General features: G+C 34.6%; 1 protein-coding gene across 2 annotated transcripts in view; it reads left to right on the forward strand.

Moving 5' to 3' along the window:
* The window catches only part of ZC3H12B (zinc finger CCCH-type containing 12B), a 405,447-nt gene that overhangs the window by 237,167 nt on the left and 145,780 nt on the right, over positions 1–22,500 (forward strand). The gene's annotated exons all lie outside the window — the stretch shown is intronic.

Below are 22,500 nucleotides of genomic sequence, written 5' to 3' on the forward strand. Positions count from 1 at the left end.
TAGTAGTTGTAGATTAGAAAGTGCTTCTACTTTATTAATTTCCTAAAAATCTTCTGTATTGAAGAAGTTAAGTAGATCAGAACATATACAAACTTTAGTTTTAAACTACTTAACTTAGTACATAAGAACAAATATTCATTCAGCAAACATTTACTGAGTGCGTAATATGTATCAGAACAATACTAAATGCCATGGATAAAAGATAAATAAGACACTGCCCCATTCTAAATATAAACTCCACATTTACAATTTAGTGGGTAGGTAAACACATAAATAACTGTAGAGCTCTGTATTAGTTTTCTATTGCTGTGTAAGTAATTAGCACAAATTTAGCAGCTTAAAACAGCACACATGTATTATCTTACAGTTTCCATGGGTCAGGAATCTGGCCATAGCTTAGCAGAGTGCTCTGCTTAAGGTCTCACAAGGCTGCAATCAAGCTGTCTGCTGGGGCTGTGGTCTCTTCTGAGGCTCAGCACCCTCTTCTAAGCTTATGTGATTGTTAGCAGAGTTAATTTCTTTGCACCTGTAGAACTCATGGAAGATTGCTTCTTCAAAACCAGCAGGAAGGAATGTCTTTGATCCTTTAAGTCTCTGACCTCTAGATCCTATTTTAAAGAACACCTGATTAGGTAAGGCCCACCCAGAGTGTCTCTCTTTTAATTAACTCAAAGTCAACTGATTAGGGACTTTAGAGATATCTGAAAATATCCCTTCACTTTTGCCATATGATATAAACTAATCATGGGAAGGGCATACATCATATTCACTGGACCTGTCCACAATCAAGAAAAGGGGATTATACTGGACATTTACACCAGGGGGTGCATAAATCTGGGAGCCAACTTACAATTCTGCCTACCACAGTTGCAATCAACTTAAAAATTGACTTTAACTCTAATAAAGTTTATTTAACACAAGTTTATTTTTGAGTAATAGCTTTACTTTTGAGTCTTAAATGTATCAATGAAACTCAGCAAATTTTATGTTTAAATTTTATTGTTTTAATTACAAAGGACTGTAGAAATACACTTTTACAAAAATTCAGGCATTAAGGATAAAGGTAAAGTTTCCTACACCATCACCCACAATTCTAGTCCCTTCCCCAGAGGAAACCACTGTTAATAGTTTAGTGTATATCGTTTCAGACTTTTACTCATGCGTTTTTAAATGCATGTATACCTGTAAAAATGTATATTATCATTTTATGCATTAGTAGTATATGACTAAGATCATACTGAAAATATCATTTTCCATTTTGTCTTTTACACAGCAATATGTCTTTATTTTGTCTATCCAGCACAGATAATTTTACTTAATTATTTTTAAACTATTACTTAATTTTCCATAACATGGAGATACCATAGTTGATTTTTCCATTTCCCATTGTGGACTTTTGGTTTGTAATTTTTCACAATATCAAGTACTGCTCCAGTGAGTATCATTTTGTAGGATTGCTTTTGCTTATGTTTCAGTGTTTCCCTAAGGTAGATAGCATTAAGTGAAACTGTTGGGTCATAGGAATGCACTTATATTTTTTCTACACTGTACTAAGTTAATCAGTATTCATATCCACTCCTTTTTGTGTTCTTGGACTGTGGTCTCATTTTTATTTTTATAACTCAAATGGGCATAGCTTGGTATGATTAATCACCCTTGTCAATTCAAACACTTCCCTCATTTTGTGCATATCTTTGCATATCCCTTTTATTTGTCATCTCCTGTCTTATTCACTTTTCCCACCTTCTTTTGAGCACATTCCCCCATGTATTATATAAATAGTTTCCTTTGTATATTTACTTACATAATCACAAAACATACCATTTTATTTTGCTATTTAAAATTATGTAAACAATATTTGCTGTACTTATTCTTTTGCACTCAATAACTTTTTGTTTTATTGAGGTATAATTTATATATACTGATATTTGCCCATTTTAGGTATACAGTTCTATGAATTATAAAAAAGCACACAGTGGTGCAATGGCCACCATAATCAAGGTGTAAATTAGTTATGTCACTTCCAAAAGTGTCCTCATGCCACTTTGTATTCATCTCATCACTTTACCCCCATCCCCTAGCAACCACCAATCTTTTCTCCAGTACTACAATTTTGTCCTTTCCAGAATGTCATATAACTGGAAGCATATAGGGTGCAGTTTTTTGAGTCTGGCTTCTTTTACTTTGGCTCATGCTTTTGTGATTCACTTGTGTTGTTTCAAGTATTAGTAGTTTATTCTTCCTTTTTATTGATGAGTAGTATTTTATTGTGTGGATATATCCCAATTTGTTTCTCTATTCACCAATTGAGGGACATTTGGACTATTTCTAAATTTTGGTGATTATGAGGAAAGCTGCTGTAATCATCCACATATAGAGTTTTATAAGGATAAGTGTGTTCATTTCTCTTAGGTAAATATCTAGGAGTAGGATTGTAGGATTATGAGGTAAGTGTATGTTGAACTTTATAAAAATACTTCCAAACTGTTTTCTAAAATGACTGAACCATTTCATATTCACAACAGCAATGTGTGAGAGTTCCAGTTATTCTGCATTCTTGCCAAACTCTAATTATATCAGTGCTTTGTATTTTAGCCACTCTAATAGTGATGCAACGGAATTTCATTGAATTCTTGTTTGCATTTCCCTAAACATCAGTGATGTTGAACATCTTTTTGTGAGCTTAATTTCCATTTGCATATCTTCTTTGGTAAATTGTTCACAACTTTTGCTCATTTTTCAATGCTGTTTTCTTTTTTATTATTGCATTTTGAGAGTTCTGTATATAGTCTAAGTACAAAAACTTTATGAGACATGTGTTCTGCACATTTTTGCCCCAGTTCATGGATTGTTATTTCATTTTCATAGCAGTGTATTGCAAAGAGCAGGAGGGTTTCTTTTTACTAGACTTTTTTTAGAGCAGTTTTAAGGTTACATAAAAATTCTGTAAAAATGTAGAGAGTTCTCTTAAAATACCTAGGAATAAATTTAAACAAGGTGGTAAAAGACCTATACACTGAAAACCATAAGACATTATTGAAAGAAATCAAAGAAGACATAAACAAATGGAAAAATATTCCATGCTCACAGATTAGATGAATAAACATAGTTAAAATGTCCATATTACCTAAAGCAATCTACATATTCAGTGTAATCCCAATGACGTTCTTCATGAAAATAGAAGAATCCTAAAATTTATGTGGAACAACAAAAGGCCCCAAACAGCCAAAGCCATCCTGAGAAAAAAGAACAAAGCTGGAGGCATCACAATACCTGACTTCAAAATACACTACAAAGCTCTAGTAATTGAGACACCATGGTACTGGCAGAAAAAGTGACACCCAGATCAATGGAACAGAATTGAGAGCCCAGAAATAAAACGACATGTCTATGGACAGCTAATCTTTAACAAAGGAACCAAGAACATACAATGGAGAAAGGAAAGTCTCTTCAATAAATGGTGTTGGGAAAACTGGACAGCCACATGCTAAAGAATGAAAGTAGACTATTATCTTACACCATACACAAAGAGTAATTCAAAATTGATTAAAGCCTTGAATGAAAGACCTGAAACCAGAAAACTCCTAGAAGAAAATATAGGTAGTATACTCTTTGACATCAGTCTTAGCAGTATCTTTTCAAATACCATGTCTTTTCAGGCAAAGGAAACATAAGAAAAAATAAACAAATGGAACTGCATCAGATTAAAATGCTTCTGCAAGACAAAGGAAACCATCACAAAAAGGAAAAGACAACCCACCATCTGGGAGAAAATATTTGCAAATCATATATCTGGCAAAGGATTAATTTCCAAAACATAAAGAACTCATACAACTCAAGAACAAAATAAGAAAACAATTAAAAAATGGGCAGAGGAGGGGGCTGACCCTGTAGCATAGTGGTTGAGTTCGGCATGCTCTGCTTTGACAGCCCAGGTTCACAGGTTCAGATCTCGGGTGTGGACCTCCACCACTCGTCAGTCATGCTGTGGTGGGGACCCACATATAACGTGGAGTAAGATTGGTACAGATCTTAGCTCAGGCCTAATGTTCTTCAAGGGAAAAAAGAGGAAGATTGGCAACAGATACTAGCTCAGGGCGAATCTTCCTCAGAAAAAAAATTGGCCGAAGATATGAACAGACATTTTTCCAAAGAAGATATACAGATGGCCAACAGGCATATGAAAAGATGTTCAACATCACTAATCATTAAGGAAATGCAAATCAAAACTACAATAAGATATCACCTCACGCTAGTCAGAATGGCTATAATTAACAATACAAGAAATAAATGTTGCAGAGGATATGGAGAAAAGGGAACCCTCATACACTGCTGGTGGGAATGCAAAATGGTGCAGCCATTATGAAAAATAGTCTGGAGATTTCTCAAAAATGTAAAAATAGGCATGCTATATATTTCAGCTATCCCACTACTGGGTATTTATCCAAAGAACATGAAATCAATAGTTCAAAGAGACTTATGCATCCCTATGTTCACTGCAGCATTATTCAAAATAGCCAAGATGTAGAAGCAACCCAAGCACCCATCAATAGATGAATGGATAAAGAAGATCTGGTGTGTATGTATATATTGGAACACTACTCAGCCATAAAAAGGACAAAATCGTCCAATTTGCAACAACATGGATGGACCTTAAGGGTATTATTTTAAGTGAAATGAGTCAGACAGAGAAACATAACACCACATGGTTTCACTCATATGTGGAAGATAAACACATAGATACAGAGAACAGATTAGTGGTTATCAGAGGAGACTTGACTAGGGGGAGGGTAGAAGGGATAAAAGGGCACATATGTATGGTGACTGATAAAAACTAGACTATTGCTGGTGAACATGATTCAGTCTACACAAAAACTAAAATATAATAATGTACACCTGAACTTTACACAATGTTATAAGCCAGTATGTCCTCAATAAATATGTTTTAAAAATACAAAGTTCTCATACATCTCCTGTCCCTGCACATAGTTCTTTCTATTTTTAATGTGGTTCATTTGTAATAATTAATTTTAAAATATTTATACATTATTAATTGCTCTGAAGTCTCTACTTCAGGCTAGGATTCTCTCTTTGTGTTATACAATTCTGTGGGTTTTGACAAATGTCATCTACCAGTACAGTATCATGCAGAAGAGTTTGACTGTCCTAAAACACCCCTTGGCCCACCTATTCATCCCTCTCCCCTTTCTCCTGAGCCCTGGCAATCACTGATCTTTTCCCTGTCTGCAATTTCCTTTTCCAGAATGACATATAGTTGGATTCATCCATTATGTAGCTTTTTCAGACTGGCTTCTTTGACTAAGCAAAATGCTTTTAAGGTTCCTCCATGTCTTTTTGTAGCTCACTTATTTTTATCACTAAGTAATACTCCATTTTATGCATGTACAAGTTGTTCTTAAAATTAACCTGTTGAAAGACATCTTGGTTGCTTCCAAGTTTTGGCAATTATGAAAAAAGTAGCTAGAAACATTTGTATACAAATTTTTGTGTGGATATAAGTTTTTGACTTATTTGAGTAAATACCTAACAATGGGATTCCTGGATCATATGGTAAGCCTATGTTTGGCTTTGTAAGAAACTGACAGTCTTCCAAATTTGGCTCTACCATTTTGCATTCATACCATCAATGAATGAGAGTTACTCTTGCTCCACATCCTTGCTAGCATTTGGCGTTTTCCGTGTTTTGCATTTTAGACATTCTAATAAGTGTGTAGTGGTATCTCGTTGTTGCTTCAAATTGGCAGTTCCCTAATGATGTATAATGCTGACCATATATCTGACCATGATCAGCTTATTTGCCATCTATATATCTTCTTGATGCAGTGTCCAGATCTTTTGACCATTTTGTAGTTAGGTTGTTTGTTTTTTGGTTGATTACTTTTGAGTTCTTTCTATATTTTGAATACCAGTCCTTTATCATATATGAGATTTGCAAAATTTTTCTCAGTATGTGACTTGTTTTTTCATTTTATTAACAGTATCTATCACAGAGCACAAGTTTGTAATTTTATTGAAGTCCAACCTTAAATTTTCTCTTTCATAGATCATGTTATTGCTATCATATCCAAAAAGTCATTGCATGGTTCATGGTCACCTAGGTATTCTCCTATTACCTTCTAGAAGTTGTATAGTTTTGTGTTTACACTTACGTCTATGATGCAGTTTTAGTTAATTTTTGTGAAAGGTGTAAGGTCTGTGTCTTGATTCATTTCTTTGCATGCTGATGTCCACTTATTCTAGCACCACTTGTTAAACAGACTTTTCCACTGACATTTCTTTTCTTCATTGAACTACCTTTGCTCTTTTGTTAATGACCAATGAACTATATTTATGTGAGTGTATTTTGGGGCTTTCTATTGTATTCCATTGAAATATTTGTCTGTTCTATTTCCAATACCACACTGTTCTGATCACTGTAGTTTTTTGTAAGTCTTGAGGTTGGGTAGTGTCAGTTCTCCAACTTTATTCTTTTTCAGTATTGTATTGGGATTATGTGTCTTTTGACTTTCAACATAAACTGTAGACTCCGTTTGTCCATCAATGGACCCATCAATGGATGAATTGATAAGCAAAATGTCATCTATCCATTAAGTGGAATGTTATTCAAACATTAAACAGGAATAAAATACTGATACATACTACAACATGTACAAACCTTGAAAACCTTATGTTAAATAAAAGAAGCCAGACACAAAAGGTCTGGTATGATTCTATTTTTATGGAAATTCTAGAATAGGCCAATCCATAGAGACAGAAAGGAAATTAGTGATTAGTTAGGGCTGGCAGGACACAGCAATGGGGATTGACTACTTAATGTGTATGGAATTGCATTTTTAGGTAATAAACTGTTGTGGGATTAGATGGTGGTATGGTTGCACAACATTGTGAATGTATTAAGAGTCACTAAATTGTATACTTTGAAGTAGCTAAAATGGTGAATTTTAGGTTACGTTAGTTTTACCTCAATTAAAAACATGGCTTTGGGGTAAGGTTAATATTATTGCATGGAGTAGCAGAGCTTTAGAAAAGGCTGAGTACACATAAAGAAACTCTTTATTTTATTTTTTTAAAGATTTTATTTTTTCCTTTTTCTCCCCAAAGCCCCCCCCCATACATAGTTGTATATTCTTCGTTGTGGGTCCTTCTAGTTGTGGCATGTGGGACGCTGCCTCAGCGTGGTTTGATGAGCAGTGCCATGTCCGCGCCCAGGATTCGAACCAAGGAAACACTGGGCCGCCTGCAGCGGAGCACGCAAACTTAACCACTCTGCCACAGGGCCAGCGCCAAGAAACTCTTCATTTTTAATAAAAATAAGTGTGGTTTTAATGTGCTATAACTACGTATCTGAATTTACTTCTCTTTGCAAAATATAACGTGGTAACAAAAGTATTTAATGAAACCAAAGTATTTACCTATGTTTTATTGTGAATAGATAAAAGTTGAAGACAAGTTGAAGGACAATATTCTTATTATTCTTGTTCTATGTTTGAGATGTTTGCCTAATCCATATTGAGAACACTGAATTGAACTATTTTTTTAATTTTAATTAAAGATATTTTAAGTATTTTTTGATATTTTTCTTTGGAGATTTCCTTATGTAATAGAACCACATTTACCTTTTTAAAATGTGTAAATGTCTTTTAAGGTAGATGGAGTTTAAGAGATGAGATGAGTGATTACTATGGTAAGTAAAACATAATAAAAAATAAATATGTTGGTAGTATAGAAATATAATCCATTTTAACCCCCAAATCAGGTTACAACCTATTAGTTACGGAGTGGATTTCCTCATTTAAATAACATCCACTTGTATTTCAGTAGTAATTCAGGGATACTCTAATGCATCTTTTGTGCCCTCGAATTTTCATTAATTTAAAGAACTATATAAACATTTTCAATGCAGCTCATAAGTCAAATTTTGAGAACATTATGTAGAATTTAGCATCAAGGAAACTAAAGAATACAGAAAATATTGCCACATTCTCCTTCATCTGTGGTAATCCTTTTTCTGTCTTTTTCCCACTTTCTATACCCTGAATTAAGCTCTATCTTTTTAGTCATTTATTTAACATCCATCTACTAAGCCCTTAAACTATATGATGCTTTATGGTAACTATTTGGGATACAGAGATAAATAAGATCCAGGGCAATTTTCCAACATTCTTTTCTTTCTCCTCTCTTTCTTCTTTAGCAATATCTTTTATTCCATGACTTTAATAACCATCTATATGTGACAGACATTCACTAGGTCTGATCTTTTTCCCAAACCCCAGGACATTTCCAGTCTTGTATTTCCAATTTCCTGATTGATATCTTTCTGGATGTTTCATTGACACCACAGATTATACATACCTAAAGTGGAATTTATCCTTTATTCCATGATAAATTTTTAAATTTTAAGTTTAACTTTTTAAATTGTAGTAAAATGTACATAATATCAAATTTACTATTTTAACCATTTTTAAGTGTATAGTTCAGTGGCATTATGTTCACATTGTTTTGCAACTGTCAACACTATCCATTTCCAGAACTTTTTCATCATTCCATATTGAAACTCTGTACCCATTAAACTATAATTCCTCATTCCCCTTTCCCCCAACCCTTGATAACCATTGCTCTACTTTCTGTCCCTGTGAGTTTGACTACTTTAGGTACATCATATCATACAATATTTGTCCTTTTCAGTATGGCTGATTTCACTTAGCTTACTGTCTTCAGAGTTCACCCATGTTGTAGCATGTATCAGGATTTCATTCCTTTTTAAGATTGAATAATATTTTGCCTGCAAAATAATATCTAATAATAATAAAAGTAATAATTGAGTAATAATATGTCTACAACATTTTGTTTATCTACTCATTGATTAACACTTAGATTGCTTCCTTCCACTTTTTGGCTATTGCGAATAATGCTGCTATCAATATTGGTTTACAAGTATATTTTTGAGTCCCTGCTTTCAACTTTTGGGTATATACCTAGAAGTAAAATTATTGAATCATATAGTAATTCTATATTTAATTTTGAGGGGAATCACCATCCCAGTTTCCATAATACACCATTTTACATTCCCAAATGTACAAGGATTTCAATTTCTCCACATCCTCATCAACACTTACTTTGTTTTATTTTTTTATAGTAGCCATCCTAATGGGTGTGAAGTGGTATTTCATTGTGGTTTTGATTTGCATTTCTCTAATGGTTAGTGATATTGAGCATCATGTGCTTATTGGTCATTTGTGTATCTTCTTTGGGAAAATGTTCAAGTCCTTTGCCCATTCTTTTATATAGGTTGTTTGGTTTTTATGCTGTTGTTGAGTTGTAGGAGTTCTCTATATTTTCTGGATATTAATCCCTTATCAGATATGCAAGTTGCAAATATTTTCTCCCATTCTATGGGTTGCCTTCTCACTCTGTTAATAGTGTCCCTTGATGCAGAATTTTGATGAAATTCAATTTATTTGTTCTTTTGTTGCCTGTGCTTTTAGTGTCATAGTCAAGAAGTTAGTGCCAAATCAAACGTCATGAAGCCTTTCCCCTATGTTTCTTTCTAAGAGTTTTATAGTTTTAGGCATTACTTTTAGGTCTTTGACTCACTTTGAGTTAAATGTTGTATATGGTATAAGGCAAGGACCTATGCTCATTCTTTTCATATAGATAACCAGTTTTTCCAGCTCCATTTCTTGAAAAGACTATCTTTTTCTCATTGAATGATTTTTGCTTCCTTGACAAAAATCATTTGACCACATATACAAGGGTTTATTTCTGGGCTCTTTATTTTATTCCATTTATCTATATGTCTGTCTTTTTGCCAATAACACAGCATTTGATTACTGAAGCTTTGTAATAAGTTTTGAAATCAGGAAGTGTGAGACATAGAACTCTGTTTTGTGTTTTCAAGATTATTTTGGCTATTAGAGTCCCTTGAGTGTCTATATGAATTTTAGGATATTTTTCTATTTCTGCAAAAAAAAATGCCCATGGAATTTTGATAGAGATTGCATTAAATGTGCAGACTGCTTTGGGTAGTATTGACTTCTTAACAATATTAAGTCTTCTAATCCATGAATCCAAGATGTACTTCTATTTATTTGTGTCTTCTCTAATTTTTTCAAGAATATTTTAGAGTTTTCAATGTACAAGTTTTACAATGCCTTGGTCAAGTTTATTCCTAACTATTTATATCTTTTGATGCTATTGTAAATGAAATAGTTTTCTTAATATCATTTTTGGTTTGTTTATTGCTACTGTATAGAAACACAACTGATTTTTGGCTTTTTTGTGTGTCTCTTTTAATTTTATGCCTCATAACAATGCTGAATTCATGTATTAGCTCTAGTCAAGATTATTTTTGTGGATTCTTTAGGGTTTTCTACATGTAAGATCATGTTACATGAAAACATATGTAGTGTTTTACTTCTTTTCCAATTTGGATGTCATTTATTTCTTTTTCTTGCCTAACTGCTCTGGTTGGGACTCCCAAAACAACGTTGAATAGCTATGGGAAAATCAGACATCCTAGTCTTGTTCTTGATCATAGAGGAAAAGCTTTCAGTCTTTCACCATTGAGTATCATGTTAGTTGCAGGTTTTTCATAATTCTCTTTATAGTGTTAAGGAAGTTTCATTATATCACTGGTTTTCTGAGCGTTTTTATCATGAAAGGGTGCTGGGTTTCTTCAAATGCCTTTTCTGTGTTGAGATGATCTTGTGGTTTTTTCCCCTTCATTCTATTATTGTAATTTATTATTTTGACTGATTTTTTTATGTTGAAGAAATCTTAAATTCCTGGGATAAATCCCGCTTGATCATGGTGTATAATCATTTTGGTATGCTGCAGGCTTCAGTTTGCTAGTATTTTTTTCAGCACTTTTTTGCACCTATCTTTGTAAGGGATGTTATTCCATAATCTTCTTTCTTGTGGGGCCTTTGTCTATCTTTTTTATCAGGGTAATTCTTGTCTGATAGAATGAATTAGGAAGTATTCTATCCTCTTCTTTTTTTGGAAGAGTTTGAGAAATATTGGGGTTAACTCTTCTTTAAATGTTTGGCAGAATTCAACAGTGATCTCATTTGGACCTAGGCTTTTCTTTGTTGAGCAGTTTTTAGTTACTGATTCAGTCTCTTTGTTATAGATCTGTTTGTATTTTCTATTTCTTCTTGAGTCAGCTTAGGTAGTTAGCATGTTTTAGCAATTTGCCAATTTCAACTAGATTATCAAATTAGTTGGTGTATAGTTGTTCATATCCTCTTACTCTTTTTATTGTGTCTGGTCAATACTAATGTCCCCACTTTCATTTCTGATTTTAGTAGTTTGAATCTTCTTTCTACGTTTCTTTGTCAATCTAGCTAAAGGTTTGTCACTTTTGTTGACCTTTTCAAAAGACCAAATTTTACTGTCATTCATTCTCTGTATTGTTTTTATATTCTCTGTTTTATTTATTTCTACTCTATTATTTCCTTTATTCTACTAGCTCAGGTTTAGTTTGCTATCCTTTTTCTAGTTCTTTAGGTGTAAATTTAGGTTATTGAATCACAATCTTTCTCTTTTTGTGTGTGTGAGGGAGATTGGCCCTGAGCTAACATCTATTGCCACTCTTCCTCTTTTTGCTTGAGGAAGATGGTCCCTGAGCTAACATCCATGCCAATCTTCCTCTACTGTGTATATGGGATGTCACCACAGCATGGCTTGATGAGCCATGAGTAGGTCTATGCCCAGGATCAAAAACTGCAAACCCTGGGCCACCAAAGTGGACTGCGTGAACTTAACTATTATGCCACCTGGCCGACCCCACTTTTTTCTTTTTCTTTTTTTTTTTGAGGAAGATTAGCCATGAGCTAACATCTGCCATCAATCCTCCTCTTTTTTGCTGAGGAAGACTGTCCTTGAGCAAACGTCCATGCACATCTTCCTCTATTTTATATGTGGGATGCCTACCACAGCATGGCTCAACAAGCAGTGCGTCGATCCGCACCCAGGATCTGGACCGGCAAACCCCGGGCTGCTGAAGCAGAAGGTGTGAACTTAACTGCTGTGCCACTAGGCCAGCCCCTCTTTCTTCTTTTTTAATGTAGGAGATTACATTTATAAATTTCCTTCTGAGCACTGCTTTCACTGCATCCCATAAGTTTTATGCTCAGCTTTAGTTTTCACTCCTCTCAAAGTATTTTGTAATTTTCCTTTTCATTTCTTCTTTGTCATATTGGTTATTTAATAGTATGTTGTTTAATTTCCATATATTTGTGAATTTCCCAGTTTTCCTTCTATTATTTGTTTCTAGTTTCATTTCATTGAGTTCTGAGAAAATATTTTGTATGATCTTAATCTTGTAAATTTGATTTCCTGAGATTTGTTTTATGCCTACCATATGGTGTATCACAGAGAATGTTCCATGTGCACATAAGAATGTATATTCTACTGTTTTTTGTCAAATGTTTTATATATATTTGTTTAATTGGTTTATAGTGTTGTTCAAGTCTTCCATTTTCTTATCAGCCTTCTGTCTAGTTCTAACCATTAGGGAAAGTTGTCTATGAAGTCTTCAAATATGATGTTATAAAACTGTGTTTCTCCTCTCAATTATGTTAGGTTTTGCTTCATATATTTTGGAGACTCTCATCCTAGATGCACATATGTTTATAATTATGATCTATTATTGAAGAATTGACCCTTTTATCAATATATAATGTCCTTTTTTTCTCTCATAATAATTTTTGTCTTACAGTCTATTCTTTCTCATAATATTATAGCTATCCCAGCACTCTTTTGGTTATTATTTACAGAGACTATCTTTGCCCATGCTTTAAATGTCAATGTATTTATGTCTTAAAATCTAAAGTGAGGTTCTTATAGATGGCATATAGTTGATCATGATGTTTTTATCCGTTCCATCAATCTGTGCCTTTTAATTGGAGAGTTTGCTCCATTCACAAAGTAACTATTGATATAAAAAAAATTCTGTCTTTTTACTGTTTACTAAATGTCTAACTTTTCTCCTCAGTTTTTCTATTACTGCCTTCTTTTGTGTTTTTCTTTTCAAGCATGCTGCTTGTTGTATTCCCTTCTTATTTCCTCTTGTGTATATATATTTTTTCTTAGCGTATAGCCTCAGAATTAAAATTAACACCTTAAATTATAGCTATCAACCTTAAATTAATACCAACTTTTCTTCAGTTGTATACAAAATATCTACTCCTGTACATCTTCATCCTCTTCCTCTTTACATTGTTATTGTCCTGAATAATATGATTATATATTGTGTGCCCACTAACATAGATTTAGAACTATTGTTTTATGCATTGGCCTTTTAAATTATATAGGAACAAAAAGAAGAGTTACAAACTAAAAATGAAATACTACTGAATTTTATATTTACCTTTGTAGCTACATTTACTGTTTTTCTTAATTTTATCATTTAGTGTTGAGTTATTCTATATTATCCTTTTGTTCCAACCTGAATAACTCCTTTTAGAAATTTTTGTAGGGTAGGTCTATTACTGGTGATGAACTCCCCCTGTCAAGTTTTGGTTTATCTGGGAATGCCTTAATTTTTCCTTCAATTTTCAATGAAGTTTTTCCCAGATATAAAATTCTTGGGGTCAGCCCCATGTCCGAGTGGTTAAGTTCATGCACTCTGCTTTGGCGGCCTGGGGTTTCACCAGTTTGGATCCTGGGCATGGGCCTGGCACCACTCATCAGGCCATGCTGAGGTGGCGTCCCACATTGCACAGTTGGAAACACTCACAACTAGAATATACAACTATGTACTGGGGGGCTTTGGGGAGAAGAAGAAGAAAGAAAGGAAAAAGAATTCTTGTTTGACAATTTATTTCTTTCAGTACTTTAAATATGTCATTCCACTTCCTTCTGGCCTCCACCATGTCTGAAGAGAGGTTGGCCAATAAACTTATTGAGGGCCACTTATATATAATGAGTCACTTCTCTCTGCTGTCAAAATTCTTTGTGTTTGGCCTTCAACAATTTGACTATAATATGTTTCATGTAAATTTCTTTGATTTTTATTCTGCTTAGAGTCCATTAAGCTATTTGGACATGTAGAATCATGTATTTTATTACATTTGGAAAGTTTTTGTCCATTATTCATTGAAATATTCTCTTTCTAATCCTTTCTCTCTCTTCTCTCCTTCTGGGACTCCAAATATGTCTTATGTTGCTATGCCTGATAGTATCCTACAAGTCTCTGGCTCTGTCCATTTTTATTCATTCTTTTTCTTTCTGCTCCTCAAACTAGATAATCTGAATTGACCCATCTTCATGTTTGCTGATTCTTTTTTCTGCCTGCTCAAATCTGCTGAGTCTCTATTGATATTTTAATTACAGTTACGGTTTTCTCATCTCTATAAATTCTGTTGTGTTCCTTTTTACAATTTGTATTTTTATTGATATTTTCTATTTTATGGCATAAAGTTTTTGTGGTTTCCTTCACTTATTTGTACATGGTTTTATTTAGTTCCTTGTGCATATTTAAATAGTTCATTTAAAGTTTTCGTTTGGCAAGTCCAATGTTTAGGCTTCCACAGGGATTGTTTCTATTAATTTCTTTCTTTTCTCACGTATAGGCCATACTTTCTTTTTTCTTTGCATGCCTTATAATTTTTTGTTGAAAACTAAAGGTTTTTATATTGTAATATGGCAATTGTTGCCATTACAGTTGGCCCTTCATATCCACATGTTCCACATCCATGGATTCAACCAACTGCAGATCAAAAGTCCTACGGTAGTTATGTCTGTTCTGAACATGCACAGACTCTTTTTCCTTGTCATTATTCCCTCAACAATACAGTATACCAACTATTTACATTGTATTAGGTATTATAAGTAATCTTGAGATGATTTGAAGTATATGAGAGGATGTGTGTAAGTTATATGCAAATACCAAGCCATTTTATTTAAGGGACATCAGCATCCTTGGATTTTGGTATCCACCGGGGGTCCTGGATCTAACCCCTCATGGATACTTATACCAAGGAATAACTGTATAATTTTCCTCCTCCCCAAAGTTTGTTGTTGCTTCATGTTGTAGCAGATTTTCCTTGGAGACTTTTCTGAACAATTTTTACAAAGTCTCTGGTTTGTCATGTGTGGCCATGTGAAGTCAGTTGGTGATTCAGTGGTGATTTCCTTAAATGCCTGAAACCAAAAATTTTAAAAATCTCCCAGTCTTTGCAGGTGGGCTCTGTGTATGTGTTAGTGCACATCTTAAATACTCAGCTAGGCAGCTTATAATTCTTCTTAGCTTTTACTTCTTGTTTGGAGCTTGAATGTCAGCCATAGGTGTGTGCTTAGGGCCTTTGTATGTCTTTTCTGATCAGGCACCTAGCTCTGGGCATGCTTGTGGCCTTTTATATTTCCAGGAGTATATGCGAGCTTTTTAAAGTCTTTATTCCACAAACCGTTTCATTCCCCAGCCTTTCCTCTCAAGTATTTTATTTTTTTGTATTGGTGGCCTCAGCTATCCTCCTTTGCTTCAAGAAGCAGCAGCTAATGCATTTGCCTTTAAATGGTTTAGATGAATGCCCCCTGGGTAACTGCCTAAGGCCTGGTAGAATTCCAAGTTACACAAAATAAAGGCAAGCCCTTTGAGCTGGACCTTCAAGGAGCCATAAGACAGGTCAAAAGTAATGACCACAACTCTTTGAGAATAAGATGTGTTTTGACCCCCACGGTTCTAGGAACATATACCAAGAATATAGGTTGTTGTCATCAAAGTCGCCACCAAGCTGGGTCACAGGGGATCAGGCAAGGGTAAGTTTAAATGCCACAAAACTCTCTTACTGAGATCGAAATATTGTATTCTTGATTAAAAATTCCCCTAGAGTGATGTCAGCAAGATGGAGAGCTAGGAGATCCCAACAATTGTTACTCCCACAGAAACAATAAATAAACAACTCTAAACTGATGAAAGCTCTGAAAGCTTTGAATTATAATGAGGAAGCAGCAGAAACTCTGCAGAGCTCAGAAACTGAGGATGGCCGCATAGAAAAGCATAGGAAGCATTTTACCTGCATAACCTCATCCCCTGATCCAGATCAGCTCACTGCCAGGAGGGATCCTTTTGGAGAGATTTCATCTCATAGAGGAAAAAGGAGCAAGAAAACACTAGCAAGGCAAACTACTGTGGACATTTTTAGCCTTCACAGCTACTGAGGACTCCCACAGTCTTCACCAGTGCTGATCCCTGCTGGCAGAGCTTCCCAGAGTCTCCACCACTATGTCTCCTCCCTGGGGCTGGAGTTGTCACTGCAGTGATGCCTCCCCCTAGGGGCTCTGATCTCTACTGTGCCATGCTCTCAAGGATTGAGACACCATAACACCTTGCCACCTATGGAATTGGACCTGCAACTGCTCTGAGCCCAATCCCTGGAATCCCAGGTCATGATTTTGATCCTCCATTACCAGGCTTTGCTACTGCTGCTTTGAGCCCTGCTCCTGGGTCCCAGGTGACAGCTTTGATCTGTCATTGTGGGGGCTACACAGCCCTGCTCTGAGACCAACCTTCCAGTTCAGGTCATGGCTTTTACCTGCCACTGCTGGAGCAAAGCTGCTAGTACTCTGCATCATGCTCCCTAGGTCTCAGCATGCAGCTTTAATGGGCCATCATTAGGCACATGCTGCTGTTCTGTGACTGCCCCCTTGGGCCAGAGTTGGGATTTTGACCCACCATCCCAGGCCATGCTGCTACTGCACCTTACCCTTTGGGGCCAGACCACCACTGCACTCTGTTATCCCAAAGCCCCTGCCACTACTGTGTCCCACCCCTCAGTCCAAGTCACTGTGGTGAGACCCAGGGGCCCAGACTCTGGTTCCATAGGAGATCTGAACATGCCCTTACCTCAGACACCAGCACCACTGCCACAACAAATATACCTGTGCCTCAAGACCCTGGCTCCACTCCTGCTCTGAGTGCCAACTCACCAAACCTGGCACCAAGAGGGATCTCTACTGGCTAAAACTTATACCTGTGGACAAAAATGGAGATTCCCAGTAGCCTTTGCCTCCAAGGACTCCAACAGCCCTATTGTCACTGCCACTGCAGAACCTCCACAGTCTTGGGCATAGAAGATCCTTGTATTCGTTGCCAATGTTGATTTCATCTGATGGAGCTGCACAGAGACTATGCTTCTCTGCCTTCCCAGGATCAAATACACTGCACCCCACCCAGCCGGTGCCTTCACAGCCAGCTTCAGGTGAAAGACTTTCTTCATGAAAGCAAGTCCACAATGCTGGAAGAAACAAGTGCTTTCTATAATGAGCATACATCAATTCAAAGTTATCAGAAATTTGAAAATGCAAGGAAACATTACACCACTGAAGGAACACAATTTTTCATTAACTAACACCAAAGAAATGGAGATCTGTGAGTTACCTGTAAAAGAACTGAAAGTAATTATTTTAATGTAGCTCAGCAAAATTTAACAGAACACAGATAGATACTTCAATGAACTCAGGAAAACAACAAATGGACAAAACAAGAAGCTCAACAAAGACATAGAAACAATATAAAAGAAACAAACAGGAATTCTGAAACTGAAGAATACAACGAATGAAATAAAAAATGCAGTAGACATCTTCAGTATCAGGCTGAATCAATCAGGAGAAAGAATCTGCAAACTTGAAGACAGATCCCTTGATATTATCCAATCAGAGGAGAAAAAAGAAATAATGAAAAAGAGTGAAGAAATCCTACATAAATTATTGAACACTATAAAATGAAACAATGTTTGCATTATGAGAGTCCCAGAAGGAGAAAAGAGAGAAAGGAACAGAAAAGTTATTTAAGAAATAATGGTTGAAAACATCCCCAAACTGAGGAGAGGTATGACCCACAGGTACATGAAGCTTATAGATCCCCAAACACCTTCAACTTAATGTAATCTTAAACTAAACACATTGTAATTAAGCTCTCAAAAATAAAAGACAAGGAGAATTTTGAAAGCATCAAGAGAAAAGACTCATCACATATAAGTGAACCCTGATAAGACTGTCAGTGGATTTCTCAGGAGAAACTTTACAAGCCAGGAGAGAGCGAGATGATATGTACAAAGTGCTCAAAGAAAAAAATTGTCAACCAAGAATACTTTACCCAGAAAAGTTATCCTTCAAAAATGAAGGAGAGATAAAAACTTTCCCAGACAAACAAAAGCTGAAGGAATTTATTAACACTAGACCTGCTTTACAAGAAATGCTAAAAGAAGTTCATCAAGCTGAAGCAAAAGGACACTAATAGTAACATGACAGCATATGAAAGTGTAAAATTCACTGGTAAAGGTAAATATATAGTCAAATTCAAAATGCTGTAATACTGAAATGGTGGTGTGTAAATCACTTTGAACTCTAGAATACAGTTTAAAAGAAAAAAGTGTTTAAAATAACTATACCTACAATATATTGTTAATGTATACACAATATAAAAAATGTAACTTGGAGCACTAACAAATTAAAATAGGGGATCAAGTAAATGTTTAGAACTTTTTTATACAATTAAAGTTAATTTGTTATCAGCTTAAAATAGACTGTTGTGTCTGTAAGATATATTATGAACACCTCATTGTAATCACAAAGCAAAAGCCTATAATAGATACACAAATGATAAGAGAAGAATTAAGCATACTACTACCAAACATCATCAATTCACAATGAACAACAGGGAGAGAGGAAGAAAGGAACAAAGGAGCTGCAAAACAATCAGAAAGCAATTGATCAAATGTCAATATTAAGTCCTTACCTATCAATAATTACTTTAATTGTAAATAGTTTAAATTCTGCAATTAAGAGACAAAGAAAGAGTGGCTGAATGAATAAAAATATAATACCTATCTATATGCTACCTACAAGAGACTCACTTAAGCTTTAAGGATGATCATAAGCTGAAAGTGAATCAATGGGAAAAAGATATTCCATGCAAATGGAAACCAAAAGAGGCAGAGGTAGCTGTTCTTATGTCAGACAAAATAAACATTGAGTCAGAAGCTGTAACAAGATGAAGGAGATCAATATATAATGTTAAAGGAGTGAATTCATCATGATGATATAAAAATTGTAAATATATACACACCCAATACTGGAGCATCTAAATATATTAAAAAATTAACACTCCTGAAGGCAAAAAAAGTGACATCAAGACAATAAAACTAGGGAACTTCATACCCCACTTTCAATAATGGATCGATCATCCAGACAGAAAATCAACAAGGAAATAATGTACTTCAACTATACTTTAGATCAAATGGACCTAACAGACATACACAGAACATTTCATGCAACAGCAGCAGAATACACATTCTTTGCAAGCAAACGTGGAACATTCTCCAGGACAGTTCATTTCATTTATTACATCACAGTAAAAGTCTTAACGAATTTAAGAAGACTGAAATCATATCAGGTATCTTTTTCAACTACAGTGATATGAAACTAGAAATCAATAACAGGAGGAAATCTGTAAAATTCACAAATGTGTAGAAACTAAACAACATAACTCTGAATAACCAGTGGGTCAAAGAAGAAATCAAAAGGAAAATCAGAAAATATCACAAACAAAAATGAAAACACAACATACCAAAACTTAAGGCAGCAAAAGCAGTGCTAGGAGGAAACTTTATAGTGATAAATGCCTACATTAAGAAAGTAAAGAAATCAACTAAACAACATAACCCTATACCTCAAGGAACTAGAAAAGGAAAAACAAATTCCAATGTTAGCATGAGGAAGTAAATAATAACAGAGCAGAAATAAATGAAATCCAGACTTAAGACACAATAGAAAAGAGCAACAAAACTGAGTTCATTTTTTTAAAAGATAAAATTTGCATGCCTTTAGCTAAACTAAGAGAAAAAGAGATGACTCAAATTAATAAAATTATAATAAAAGAGGAAGTATTACAACTAGTATCACAGAAGTACATAGGATCATAAGAGAATACTGTGAACAGTTATAAGCTAATGTTATATAATTTAGAAGAAATGGATAAATTCCTAGAAACATACAAATAACTAAGGCTGATTCACGAATAGCAGAAATTCTGAACAAACCAATAATAAGCAAGGAGATTAAATCCACAATCAAAAATCTCCCAACAAATAAAAGCCCAGGACCAGATGGCATCACAGATGAATTCTACGAAATACTTAAAGAATAATTAGTACCAATGCTTCTCAAACTCTTCGAAAAATTTTAAGAGAAAGGAACATTTCCAAATTTATTTTACAGCACCAGTATTACACTGATACTGAAGCCAGAGAAGAACACTACAGGAAAAAGAATTGTAAGTCAATATCCCTGATGAACATAGATACAAAAGTCCTCAAAAACTACTTTCAAACCAAGTTCAAGAGCACATTAGGTGAATCATACACTACAATCAAGTGGAATTTTATCTCTTGGATGTAAGGATGGTTCAACAAGCAAATCAATAAATATAACACACCACATTAACATAATGAATGATAAAATATTTTATGATCATCTCCATAGAGGCACAAAAAGCATTTGACAAAATTCAACATACTTTCATGATAAAAACACTCAACAAATTAGTACACAAGGAGTATACATGAACATAATAAAGGCCATGTATGACAAGTCCACAGCTAAAATCATACTCAATGGTGAAAAGTTAAAAGCCGTTTTTCTAAGATCAGGAACAAGACTGTTGCTATCTCTATTCAACATAGTACTGGAAGTCCTAGCCATAGTGACTAGGCAAGAAAAAGAAAGAAAAGGCATCAAAATTGGAAAGGAAGAAGTAAAATTAGCTCTGCAGATCACATGATCTCATATCCAGAAAACCTTAAAGACTTGACAAAAAAACTGCTGGAATGAATAAGTGAATTCAGTGAAGTAACAAGATACAAACTCAACTCACAAGCATCAGTTGTGTTTCTATACACTAACAATGAACTATCTGAAAGAGAAATTAAGCAATCAATCCCATTTACAATAGCATCAAAAACAATAAAATACTTAGGAATAAATTTAACCAAGGAAGTGAAAGACCTGTACACTGAAAACTGTAAAACATTGATGAAATAAATTGAAGATGACACACATAAGTGGAAATATATTCATGTTCTTTGATTGGAAAAATTAATACAATGAGTGTATCTATACTAGCTGCTTAAACTTACCTACAGATTCAATGCAATCCCTATCAAAATTTTAATGACGTTTTCCTCAGAAACAGAAAAGCTATTCTAAAATTTTATGGAACCACAAAAGACCTCGAATAGCCAAAGCAATCGTGAAAAAGAACAAAGCTGTAGGCATCACATTTTCAGAATTCAAACTATATTATGAAGCTATAGTAATCAAAACAGAATGTTACTTGCACAAAAGCAGGCACATAGACCAATGCATCAGATTAGAGAGCCCAGACATAAACCCACACATATATGGTCAACTAATTTTTGACAAAGGTGCCAAGAACACACAATAGGAACCAAGTTTCTTCAATAAATGGTGTTGGGGAAACTGGATACCCACACGTGTAAGAATGAAACTGGATTCCTATTTTACATCACTCACAAAAATTAACTCAAAATTGATCAAAGGCTTAATGTAAGACCTGAAACCATGAAACTACTAAAAGAAAACATAGGGAAAGAGATCCTTGACATTGGTCTTGGCAATGATTTCTTGGATAAGACACCAAAGATAAACAAGTGGGACTACATCAAACTAAAGAGATTTTGCACAGCAAAAGAAGCAATCAATAAATTGAAAAGATGACCTACATAACAGGAGAAAATATTTTCAAACTGTCTATCTGACAAGAGGTTAACATCCAAAATATATAAATAACTCATACGACTCAATAGCAAAAAGACAGATAATCCAATTTAAAAATGAGCAAAGGACCTGAATAGACATTTTTCCAAAGACATTCAGTTGGCCAATAGGTGGATGACAAAGTGCTCAAGATCATTAATTACCAAGGAAATTGAATTAAAATGACAATGATATTACCTCACACACATTAGGATGTCTATCAGCAAAATGACAAGAGGTAACAGATGTTGATGAGGATGTGGATATCTAGACTTGCCATCTTCTTTATCCATTCATTCATTGATGGCCAATTAGGTTGTTTCCATATCTTGGCTATTGTGAATAATGCTACAAGAAATATGAGATTGCATATGTCTCAATATCCTATTTTCATTTCCTTTGAGTATATACTCAGAAATGGAATTGCTGAATCATATGGTAGATCTATTTTTAATTTTTTGAGGAAATTCCATATTGTTTTCCATAATTGTTGAACGAATTTGCATTCTCACCAAGAGTGTACAAACATTCCCTTTTCTCCACATCCTCACCAACATATTATCACTTTGTTCTTGATGATAGCCATTCTAACAGGTGTAAGGTTATATCTCATTGTGGTTCAAGTTTTGCTCTGAATTGACTCCAACTACAAATGAATGAATGAATCTGTCTTGACCCTCATTTTATATATCCACATAA

This window comes from Equus przewalskii, chromosome X (genome assembly GCF_037783145.1).
Source record: "Equus przewalskii isolate Varuska chromosome X, EquPr2, whole genome shotgun sequence".
NCBI classification, from domain to species: domain Eukaryota; kingdom Metazoa; phylum Chordata; class Mammalia; order Perissodactyla; family Equidae; genus Equus; species Equus przewalskii.